Here is a 13078-nt window from a genome sequence, read left to right on the forward strand (position 1 = left end):
TAAGAGACCTTTTTTGTAGAGAATTAAGTTTCCTACTTTTTATGTTCTATGATATTTTTTGATCAGATGCGTAGTTCTCGAGATATATCAAGATATTTAAAAGTTCCGAAGCCGCACCAACATAATAGAGATACAGAAACACCGTGGCCCCTTTCTTTGAGATAACTCTGCACTATTGCGAGCTGTAAATGCCACTTCCAGCTTAGCTGTGCAGAAGAAGAACAACAAGAAGAAGAAATATCTCGAAATATGTCCGCCAGGCCCCTTCCCTTGAGATAAAGCTGCAAATATATCGGAAACGAAGCGAGCTATGGCAAAATGTTAAGAGACCGTATTTGTAGAGAATTAAGTTTCCTACTTTTTATGTTCTATGATATTTTTTGATCAGATGCGTAGTTCTCGAGATATATCAAGATATTTAAAAGTTCCGAAGACGCACCAACATAATAGAGATACAGAAACACCGTGGCCCCTTTCTTTGAGATAACTCTGCACTATTGCGAGCTGCAAATGCCACTTCCAGCTTAGCTGTGCAGAAGAAGAACAACAAGAAGAAGAAATATCTCGAAATATGTCCCTCAGGCCCCTTCCCTTGGGATGAATCTGCAAATATCTCGGAAACGAAGCGAGCTATGGCAAAATGTTAAGAGACGTTTTTTGTAGAGAATTATGTTTCCTACAATTTATGTTCTATGATATTTTTTGATGAGAATCGTAGTTTTCGAGATATATCGAGATATTTAAAAGTTCCGAAGCCGCACCAACATAATAGAGATACAGAAACACCGTGGCCCCTTTCTTTGAGATAACTCTGCACTATTGCGAGCTGCAAATGCCACTTCCAGCTTAGCTGTGCAGAAGAAGAACAACAAGAAGAAGAAATATCTCGAAATATGTCCCCCAGGCCCCTTCCCTTGGGATAAATCTGCAAATATCTCGGAAACGAAGCGAGCTATGGCAAAATGTTAAGAGACCTTTTTTGTAGAGAATTAGGTTTCCTACTTTTCATGTTCTATGAGATTTTTTGATCAGATGCGTAGTTCTCGAGATATATCAAGATATTTAAAAGTTCCGAAGCCGCACCAACATAATAGAGATACAGAAACACCGTGGCCCCTTTCTTTGAGATAACTCTGCACTATTGCGAGCTGTAAATGCCACTTCCAGCTTAGCTGTGCAGAAGAAGAACAACAAGAAGAAGAAATATCTCGAAATATGTCCGCCAGGCCCCTTCCCTTGAGATAAAGCTGCAAATATATCGGAAACGAAGCGAGCTATGGCAAAATGTTAAGAGACCGTATTTGTAGAGAATTAAGTTTCCTACTTTTTATGTTCTATGATATTTTTTGATCAGATGCGTAGTTCTCGAGATATATCAAGATATTTAAAAGTTCCGAAGACGCACCAACATAATAGAGATACAGAAACACCGTGGCCCCTTTCTTTGAGATAACTCTGCACTATTGCGAGCTGCAAATGCCACTTCCAGCTTAGCAGTGCAGAAGAAGAACAACAAGAAGAAGAAATATCTCGAAATATGTCCCTCAGGCCCCTTCCCTTGGGATAAATCTGCAAATATCTCGGAAACGAAGCGAGCTATGGCAAAATGTTAAGAGACCTTATTTGTAGAGAATTAAGTTTGCTACTTTTTATGTTCTATGATATTTTTTGATCAGATGCGTAGTTCTCGAGATATATCAAGATATTTAAACGTTCCGAAGCCGCACCAACATAATAGAGATACAGAAACACCGTGGCCCCTTTCTTTGAGATAACTCTGCACTATTGCGAGCTGGAAACGCCACTTCCAGTTTAGCTGTGCAGAAGAAGAACAACAAGAAGAAGAAATATCTCGAAATATGTCCGTTAGGCCCCTTCCCTTGAGATAAATCTGCAAATATCTCGGAAACGAAGCGAGCTATGGCAAAATGTTAAGAGACCTTTTTCGTAGAGAATTAAGTTTCCTACTTTTTATGTTCTATGATATTTTTTGATCAGATGCGTAGTTCTCGAGATATATCAAGATATTTAAAAGTTCCGAAGCCGCACCAACATAATAGAGATACAGAAACACCGTGGCCCCTTTCTTTGAGATAACTCTGCACTATTGCGAGCTGCAAATGCCACTTCCAGCTTAGCTGTGCAGAAGAAGAACAACAAGAAGAAGAAATATCTCGAAATATGTCCGTCAGGCCCCTTCCCTTGAGATATATCTGCAAATATCTCGGAAACGAAGCGAGCTATGGCAAAATGTTAAGAGACCTTTTTTGTAGAGAATTAAGTTTCCTACTTTTTATGTTCTATGATATTTTTTGATCAGATGCGTAGTTCTCGAGATATATCAAGATATTTAAAAGTTCCGAAGCCGCACCAACATAATAGAGATACAGAAACACCGTGGCCCCTTTCTTTGAGATAACTCTGCACTATTGCGAGCTGTAAATGCCACTTCCAGCTTAGCTGTGCAGAAGAAGAACAACAAGAAGAAGAAATATCTCGAAATATGTCCGCCAGGCCCCTTCCCTTGAGATAAAGCTGCAAATATATCGGAAACGAAGCGAGCTATGGCAAAATGTTAAGAGACCGTATTTGTAGAGAATTAAGTTTCCTACTTTTTATGTTCTATGATATTTTTTGATCAGATGCGTAGTTCTCGAGATATATCAAGATATTTAAAAGTTCCGAAGACGCACCAACATAATAGAGATACAGAAACACCGTGGCCCCTTTCTTTGAGATAACTCTGCACTATTGCGAGCTGCAAATGCCACTTCCAGCTTAGCTGTGCAGAAGAAGAACAACAAGAAGAAGAAATATCTCGAAATATGTCCCTCAGGCCCCTTCCCTTGGGATAAATCTGCAAATATCTCGGAAACGAAGCGAGCTATGGCAAAATGTTAAGAGACCTTATTTGTAGAGAATTAAGTTTGCTACTTTTTATGTTCTATGATATTTTTTGATCAGATGCGTAGTTCTCGAGATATATCAAGATATTTAAACGTTCCGAAGCCGCACCAACATAATAGAGATACAGAAACACCGTGGCCCCTTTCTTTGAGATAACTCTGCACTATTGCGAGCTGGAAATGCCACTTCCAGTTTAGGTGTGCAGAAGAAGAACAACAAGAAGAAGAAATATCTCGAAATATGTCCGTTAGGCCCCTTCCCTTGAGATAAATCTGCAAATATCTCGGAAACGAAGCGAGCTATGGCAAAATGTTAAGAAAGCTTTTTTGTAGAGAATTAAGTTTCCTACTTTTTATGTTCTATGATATTTTTTGATCAGATGCGTAGTTCTCGAGATATATCAAGATATTTAAAAGTTCCGAAGCCGCACCAACATAATAGAGATACAGAAACTCCGTGGCCCCTTTCTTTGAGATAACTCTGCACTATTGCGAGCTGCAAATGCCACTTCCAGCTTAGCTGTGCAGAGGAAGAACAACAAGAAGAAGAAATATCTCGAAATATGTCCGTCAGGCCCGTTCCTTTGAGATGAATCTGCAAATATCTCGGAAACGAAGCGAGCTATGGCAAAATGTTAAGAGACGTTTTTTGTAGAGAATTATGTTTCCTACAATTTATGTTCTATGATATTTTTTGATGAGAATCGTAGTTTTCGAGATATATCGAGATATTTAAAAGTTCCGAAGCCGCACCAACATAATAGAGATACAGAAACACCGTGGCCCCTTTCTTTGAGATAACTCTGCACTATTGCGAGCTGCAAATGCCACTTCCAGCTTAGCTGTGCAGAAGAAGAACAACAAGAAGAAGAAATATCTCGAAATATGTCCCCCAGGCCCCTTCCCTTGGGATAAATCTGCAAATATCTCGGAAACGAAGCGAGCTATGGCAAAATGTTAAGAGACCTTTTTTGTAGAGAATTAGGTTTCCTACTTTTCATGTTCTATGAGATTTTTTGATCAGATGCGTAGTTCTCGAGATATATCAAGATATTTAAAAGTTCCGAAGCCGCACCAACATAATAGAGATACAGAAACACCGTGGCCCCTTTCTTTGAGATAACTCTGCACTATTGCGAGCTGTAAATGCCACTTCCAGCTTAGCTGTGCAGAAGAAGAACAACAAGAAGAAGAAATATCTCGAAATATGTCCGCCAGGACCTTTCCCTTGAGATAAATCTGCAAATATCTCGGAAACGAAGCGAGCTATGGCAAAATGTTATGAGACCTTTTTTGTAGAGAATTAAGTTTCCTACTTTTTATGTTCTATGATATTTTTTGATCAGATGCGTAGTTCTCGAGATATATCAAGATATTTAAAAGTTCCGAAGCCGCACCAACATAATAGAGATACAGAAACACCGTGGCCCCTTTCTTTGAGATAACTCTGCACTATTGCGAGCTGCAAATGCCACTTCCAGCTTAGCTGTGCAGAAGAAGAACAACAAGAAGAAGAAATATCTCGAAATATGTCCGTCAGGCCCCTTCCCTTGAGATAAATCTGCAAATATCTCGGAAACGAAGAGAGCTATGGCAAAATGTTAAGAGACCTTTTTTGTAGAGAATTAAGTTTTCTACTTTTTATGTTCTACGATATTTTTTGATCAGATGCGTAGTTCTCGAGATATATCAAGATATTTAAAAGTTCCGAAGCCGCACCAACATAATAGAGATACAGAAACACCGTGGCCCCTTTCTTTGAGATAACTCTGCACTATTGCGAGCTGCAAATGCCACTTCCAGCTTAGCTGTGCAGAAGAAGAACAACAAGAAGAAGAAATATCTCGAAATATGTCCGTCAGGCCCCTTCACTTGAGATAAATCTGCAAATATCTCGGAAACGAAGCGAGCTATGGCAAAATGTTAAGAGACCTTTTTTGTAGAGAATTAAGTTTCCTACTTTTTATGTTCTATGATATTTTTTGATCAGATGCGTAGTTCTCGAGATATATCAAGATATTTAAAAGTTCCGAAGCCGCACCAACATAATAGAGATACAGAAACACCGTGGCCCCTCTCTTTGAGATAACTCTGCACTATTGCGAGCTGCAAATGCCACTTCCAGGTTAGCTGTGCAGAAGAAGAACAACAAGAAGAAGAAATATCTCGAAATATGTCCGTTAGGCCCCTTCCCTTGAGATAAATTTGCAAATATCTCGGAAACGAAGCGAGCTATGGTAAAATGTTAAGAGACCTTATTTGTAGAGAATTAAGTTTCCTACTTTTCATGTTCTATGATATTTTTTGATCAGATGCGTAGTTCTCGAGATATATCAAGATATTTAAAAGTTCCGAAGCCGCACCAACATAATAGAGATACAGAAACACCGTGGCCCCTTTCTTTGAGATAACTCTGCACTAGTGCGAGCCGCAAATGCCACTTCCAGCTTAGCTGTGCAGAAGAAGAACAACAAGAAGAAGAAATATCTCGAAATATGTCCGTCAGGCCCCTTCCCTCGAGATAAATCTGCAAATATCTCGGAAACGAAGCGAGCTATGGCAAAATGTTAAGAGACCTTTTTTGTAGAGAATTAAGTTTCCTACTTTTTATGTTCTATGATATTTTTTGATCAGATGCGTAGTTCTCGAGATATATCAAGATATTTAAAAGTTCAGAAGCCGCACCAACATAATAGAGATACAGAAACACCGTGGCCCCTTTCTTTGAGATAACTCTGCACTAGTGCGAGTCGCAAATGCCACTTCCAGCTTAGCTGTGCAGAAGAAGAACAACAAGAAGAAGAAATATCTCGAAATATGTCCGTCAGGCCCCTTCCCTTGAAATAAATCTGCCAATATCTCGGAAACGAAGCGAGCTATGGCAAAATGTTAAGAGACCTTTTTTGTAGAGAATTAAGTTTCCTACTTTTTATGTTCTATGATATTTTTTGATCAGATGCGTAGATCTCGAGATATATCAAGATATTTAAAAGTTCCGAAGCTGCACCAACATAATAGAGGTACAGAAACACCGTGGCCGCTTTCTTTGAGATAACTCTGCACTATTGCGAGCTGCAAATGCCACTTCCAGCTTAGCTGTGCAGAAGAAGAACAACAAGAAGAAGAAATATTTCGAAATATGTCCGTCAGGCCCCATCCCTTGAGATAAATCTGCAAATATCTCGGAAACCAAGCGAGCTATGGCAAAATGTTAAGCGACCTTTCTTGTAGAGAATTAAGTTTCCTACTTTTTATGTTCTATGATATTTTTTGATCAGATGCGTAGTTCTCGAGATATATCAAGATACTTAAAAGTTCCGAAGCCGCAGCAACATAATAGAGATACAGAAACACCGTGTCCCCTTTCTTTGCGATAACTCTGCACTATTGCGAGCTGCAAATGCCACTTCCAGCTTCGCTGTGCAGAAGAAGAACAACAAGAAGAAGAAATAACACGAAATATGTCCGTCAGGCCCCTTCCCTTGAAATAAATCTGCCAATATCTCGGAAACGAAGCGAGCTATGGCAAAATGTTAAGAGACCTTTTTTGTAGAGAATTAAGTTTCCTACTTTCTATGTTCTATGATATTTTTTGATCAGATGCGTAGATCTCGAGATATATCAAGATATTTAAAAGTTCCGAAGCCGCACCAACATAATAGAGATACAGAAACACCGTGGCCCCTTTCTTTGAGATAACTCTGCACTATGGCGAGCTGCAAATGCCACTTCCAGCTTAGCTGTGCAGAAGAAGAACAACAAGAAGAAGAAATATCTCGAAATATGTCCGTTAGGCCCCTTCCCTTGAGATAAATCTGCAAATATCTCGGAAACGAAGCGACCTATGGCAAAATGTTAAGAGACCTTTTTTGTAGAGAATTAAGTTTCCTACTTTTTAAGTTCTATGATATTTTTTGATCAGATACGTAGTTCTCGAGATATATCAAGATATTTAAAAGTTCCGAAGCCGCACCAACATAATAGAGATACAGAAACACCGTGGCCCCTTTCTTTGAGATAACTCTGCACTGTTGCGAGCTGCAAATGCCACTTCCAGCTTAGCTGTGCAGAAGAAGAACAACAAGAAGAAGAAATATCTCGAAATATGTCCGTCAGGCCCCTTCCCTTGAGATAAATCTGCAAATATCTCGGAAACGAAGCGAGCTATGGCAAAATGTTTAGACCTTTTTTGTAGAGAATTATGTTTCCTACTTTTTATGTTCTATGATATTTTTTGATCAGACGCGTAGTTCTCGAGATATATCAAGATATTTAAAAGTTCCGAAGCCGCACCAACATAATAGAGATACAGAAACACCGTGGCCCCTTTCTTTGAGATAACTCTGCACTATTGCGAGCTGCAAACGCCACTTCCAGCTTAGCTGTGCAGAAGAAGAACAACGAGAAGAAGAAATATCTCGAAATATGTCCGTCAAGCCCCTTCCCTTGAGATAAATCTGCAAATATCTCGGAAACGAAGCGAGCTATGGCAAAATGTTAAGAGACCTTATTTGTAGACAATTAAGTTTCCTACTTTTTATGTTCTATGATATTTTTTGATCAGATGCGTAGTTCTCGAGATATATCAAGATATTTAAAAGTTCCGAAGCCGCACCAACATAATAGAGATACAGAAACACCGTGGCCCCTTTCTTTGCGATAACTCTGCATTATTGCGAGCTGCAAATGCCACTTCCATCTTAGCTGTGCAGAAGAAGAACAACAAGAAGAAGAAATATCTCGAAATATGTCCGTCAGGCCCCTTCCCTTGAGATAAATTTGCAAATATCTCGGAAACGAAGCGAGCTATGGCAAAATGTTAAGAGACCTTATTTGTAGAGAATTAAGTTTCCTACTTTTTATGTTCTATGATATTTTTTGATCAGATGCGTAGTTCTCGAGATATATCAAGATATTTAAAAGTTCCGAAGCCGCACCAACATAATAGAGATACAGAAACACCGTGGCCCCTTTCTTTGAGATAACTCTGCACTATTGCGAGCTGGAAATGCCACTTCCAGGTTAGCTGTGCAGAAGAAGAACAACAAGAAGAAGAAATATCTCGAAATATGTCCGTTAGGCCCCTTCCCTTGAGATAAATTTGCAAATATCTCGGAAACGAAGCGAGCTATGGCAAAATGTTAAGAGACCTTATTTGTAGAGAATTAAGTTTCCTACTTTTCATGTTCTATGATATTTTTTGATCAGATGCGTAGTTCTCGAGATATATCAAGATATTTAAAAGTTCCGAAGCCGCACCAACATAATAGAGATACAGAAACACCGTGGCCCCTTTCTTTGAGATAACTCTGCACTAGTGCGAGCCGCAAATGCCACTTCCAGCTTAGCTGTGCAGAAGAAGAACAACAAGAAGAAGAAATATCTCGAAATATGTCCGTCAGGCCCCTTCCCTCGAGATAAATCTGCAAATATCTCGGAAACGAAGCGAGCTATGGCAAAATGTTAAGAGACCTTTTTTGTAGAGAATTAAGTTTCCTACTTTTTATGTTCTATGATATTTTTTGATCAGATGCGTAGTTCTCGAGATATATCAAGATATTTAAAAGTTCAGAAGCCGCACCAACATAATAGAGATACAGAAACACCGTGGCCCCTCTCTTTGAGATAACTCTGCACTATTGCGAGCTGCAAATGCCACTTCCAGCTTAGCTGTGCAGAGGAAGAACAACAAGAAGAAGAAATATCTCGAAATATGTCCGTTAGGCCCCTTCCCTTGAGATAAATTTGCAAATATCTCGGAAACGAAGCGAGCTATGGTAAAATGTTAAGAGACCTTATTTGTAGAGAATTAAGTTTCCTACTTTTCATGTTCTATGATATTTTTTGATCAGATGCGTAGTTCTCGAGATATATCAAGATATTTAAAAGTTCCGAAGCCGCACCAACATAATAGAGATACAGAAACACCGTGGCCCCTTTCTTTGAGATAACTCTGCACTAGTGCGAGCCGCAAATGCCACTTCCAGCTTAGCTGTGCAGAAGAAGAACAACAAGAAGAAGAAATATCTCGAAATATGTCCGTCAGGCCCCTTCCCTCGAGATAAATCTGCAAATATCTCGGAAACGAAGCGAGCTATGGCAAAATGTTAAGAGACCTTTTTTGTAGAGAATTAAGTTTCCTACTTTTTATGTTCTATGATATTTTTTGATCAGATGCGTAGTTCTCGAGATATATCAAGATATTTAAAAGTTCAGAAGCCGCACCAACATAATAGAGATACAGAAACACCGTGGCCCCTTTCTTTGAGATAACTCTGCACTAGTGCGAGTCGCAAATGCCACTTCCAGCTTAGCTGTGCAGAAGAAGAACAACAAGAAGAAGAAATATCTCGAAATATGTCCGTCAGGCCCCTTCCCTTGAAATAAATCTGCCAATATCTCGGAAACGAAGCGAGCTATGGCAAAATGTTAAGAGACCTTTTTTGTAGAGAATTAAGTTTCCTACTTTTTATGTTCTATGATATTTTTTGATCAGATGCGTAGATCTCGAGATATATCAAGATATTTAAAAGTTCCGAAGCTGCACCAACATAATAGAGGTACAGAAACACCGTGGCCGCTTTCTTTGAGATAACTCTGCACTATTGCGAGCTGCAAATGCCACTTCCAGCTTAGCTGTGCAGAAGAAGAACAACAAGAAGAAGAAATATTTCGAAATATGTCCGTCAGGCCCCATCCCTTGAGATAAATCTGCAAATATCTCGGAAACCAAGCGAGCTATGGCAAAATGTTAAGCGACCTTTCTTGTAGAGAATTAAGTTTCCTACTTTTTATGTTCTATGATATTTTTTGATCAGATGCGTAGTTCTCGAGATATATCAAGATACTTAAAAGTTCCGAAGCCGCAGCAACATAATAGAGATACAGAAACACCGTGTCCCCTTTCTTTGCGATAACTCTGCACTATTGCGAGCTGCAAATGCCACTTCCAGCTTCGCTGTGCAGAAGAAGAACAACAAGAAGAAGAAATAACACGAAATATGTCCGTCAGGCCCCTTCCCTTGAAATAAATCTGCCAATATCTCGGAAACGAAGCGAGCTATGGCAAAATGTTAAGAGACCTTTTTTGTAGAGAATTAAGTTTCCTACTTTCTATGTTCTATGATATTTTTTGATCAGATGCGTAGATCTCGAGATATATCAAGATATTTAAAAGTTCCGAAGCCGCACCAACATAATAGAGATACAGAAACACCGTGGCCCCTTTCTTTGAGATAACTCTGCACTATGGCGAGCTGCAAATGCCACTTCCAGCTTAGCTGTGCAGAAGAAGAACAACAAGAAGAAGAAATATCTCGAAATATGTCCGTTAGGCCCCTTCCCTTGAGATAAATCTGCAAATATCTCGGAAACGAAGCGACCTATGGCAAAATGTTAAGAGACCTTTTTTGTAGAGAATTAAGTTTCCTACTTTTTAAGTTCTATGATATTTTTTGATCAGATACGTAGTTCTCGAGATATATCAAGATATTTAAAAGTTCCGAAGCCGCACCAACATAATAGAGATACAGAAACACCGTGGCCCCTTTCTTTGAGATAACTCTGCACTGTTGCGAGCTGCAAATGCCACTTCCAGCTTAGCTGTGCAGAAGAAGAACAACAAGAAGAAGAAATATCTCGAAATATGTCCGTCAGGCCCCTTCCCTTGAGATAAATCTGCAAATATCTCGGAAACGAAGCGAGCTATGGCAAAATGTTTAGACCTTTTTTGTAGAGAATTATGTTTCCTACTTTTTATGTTCTATGATATTTTTTGATCAGACGCGTAGTTCTCGAGATATATCAAGATATTTAAAAGTTCCGAAGCCGCACCAACATAATAGAGATACAGAAACACCGTGGCCCCTTTCTTTGAGATAACTCTGCACTATTGCGAGCTGCAAACGCCACTTCCAGCTTAGCTGTGCAGAAGAAGAACAACGAGAAGAAGAAATATCTCGAAATATGTCCGTCAAGCCCCTTCCCTTGAGATAAATCTGCAAATATCTCGGAAACGAAGCGAGCTATGGCAAAATGTTAAGAGACCTTATTTGTAGACAATTAAGTTTCCTACTTTTTATGTTCTATGATATTTTTTGATCAGATGCGTAGTTCTCGAGATATATCAAGATATTTAAAAGTTCCGAAGCCGCACCAACATAATAGAGATACAGAAACACCGTGGCCCCTTTCTTTGCGATAACTCTGCATTATTGCGAGCTGCAAATGCCACTTCCATCTTAGCTGTGCAGAAGAAGAACAACAAGAAGAAGAAATATCTCGAAATATGTCCGTCAGGCCCCTTCCCTTGAGATAAATTTGCAAATATCTCGGAAACGAAGCGAGCTATGGCAAAATGTTAAGAGACCTTATTTGTAGAGAATTAAGTTTCCTACTTTTTATGTTCTATGATATTTTTTGATCAGATGCGTAGTTCTCGAGATATATCAAGATATTTAAAAGTTCCGAAGCCGCACCAACATAATAGAGATACAGAAACACCGTGGCCCCTTTCTTTGAGATAACTCTGCACTATTGCGAGCTGGAAATGCCACTTCCAGGTTAGCTGTGCAGAAGAAGAACAACAAGAAGAAGAAATATCTCGAAATATGTCCGTTAGGCCCCTTCCCTTGAGATAAATTTGCAAATATCTCGGAAACGAAGCGAGCTATGGCAAAATGTTAAGAGACCTTATTTGTAGAGAATTAAGTTTCCTACTTTTCATGTTCTATGATATTTTTTGATCAGATGCGTAGTTCTCGAGATATATCAAGATATTTAAAAGTTCCGAAGCCGCACCAACATAATAGAGATACAGAAACACCGTGGCCCCTTTCTTTGAGATAACTCTGCACTAGTGCGAGCCGCAAATGCCACTTCCAGCTTAGCTGTGCAGAAGAAGAACAACAAGAAGAAGAAATATCTCGAAATATGTCCGTCAGGCCCCTTCCCTCGAGATAAATCTGCAAATATCTCGGAAACGAAGCGAGCTATGGCAAAATGTTAAGAGACCTTTTTTGTAGAGAATTAAGTTTCCTACTTTTTATGTTCTATGATATTTTTTGATCAGATGCGTAGTTCTCGAGATATATCAAGATATTTAAAAGTTCAGAAGCCGCACCAACATAATAGAGATACAGAAACACCGTGGCCCCTCTCTTTGAGATAACTCTGCACTATTGCGAGCTGCAAATGCCACTTCCAGCTTAGCTGTGCAGAGGAAGAACAACAAGAAGAAGAAATATCTCGAAATATGTCCGTCAGGCCCGTTCCTTTGAGCTGAATCTGCAAATATCTCGGAAACGAAGCGAGCTATGGCAAAATGTTAAGAGACCTTTTTTGTAGAGAATTAAGTTTCCTACTTTTTATGTTCTATGATATTTTTTGATCAGATGCGTAGTTCTCGAGATATATCAAGATATTTAAAAGTTCCGAAGCCGCACCAACATAATAGAGATACAGAAACACCGTGGCCCCTTTCTTTGAGATAACTCTGCACTAGTGCGAGCCGCAAATGCCACTTCCAGCTTAGCTGTGCAGAAGAAGAACAACAAGAAGAAGAAATATCTCGAAATATGTCCGTCAGGCCCCTTCCCTTGAAATAAATCTGCCAATATCTCGGAAACGAAGCGAGCTATGGCAAAATGTTAAGAGACCTTTTTTGTAGAGAATTAAGTTTCCTACTTTTTATGTTCTATGATATTTTTTGATCAGATACGTAGTTCTCGAGATATATCAAGATATTTAAAAGTTCCGAAGCCGCACCAACATAATAGAGATACAGAAACACCGTGGCCCCTTTCTTTGAGATAACTCTGCACTATTGCGAGCTGCAAACGCCACTTCCAGCTTAGCTGTGCAGAAGAAGAACAACAAGAAGAAGAAATATCTCGAAATATGTCCGTCAGGCCCCTTCCCTTGAGATAAATCTGCAAATATCTCGGAAACGAAGCGAACTATGGCAAAATGTTAAGAGACGTTTTTTGTAGAGAATTATGTTTTCTACAATTTATGTTCTATGATATTTTTTGATCAGAAGCGTAGTTTTCGAGATATATCGAGATATTTGAAAGTTCCGAAGCCGCACCAACATAATAGAGATACAGAAACACCGTGGCCCCTTTCTTTGAGATAACTCTGCACTATTGCGAGCTGCAAATGCCACTTCCAGC

The sequence above is a fragment of the Osmia lignaria genome, unplaced genomic scaffold, assembly GCF_051020975.1.
Source record: "Osmia lignaria lignaria isolate PbOS001 unplaced genomic scaffold, iyOsmLign1 scaffold0007, whole genome shotgun sequence".
NCBI lineage: Eukaryota > Metazoa > Arthropoda > Insecta > Hymenoptera > Megachilidae > Osmia > Osmia lignaria.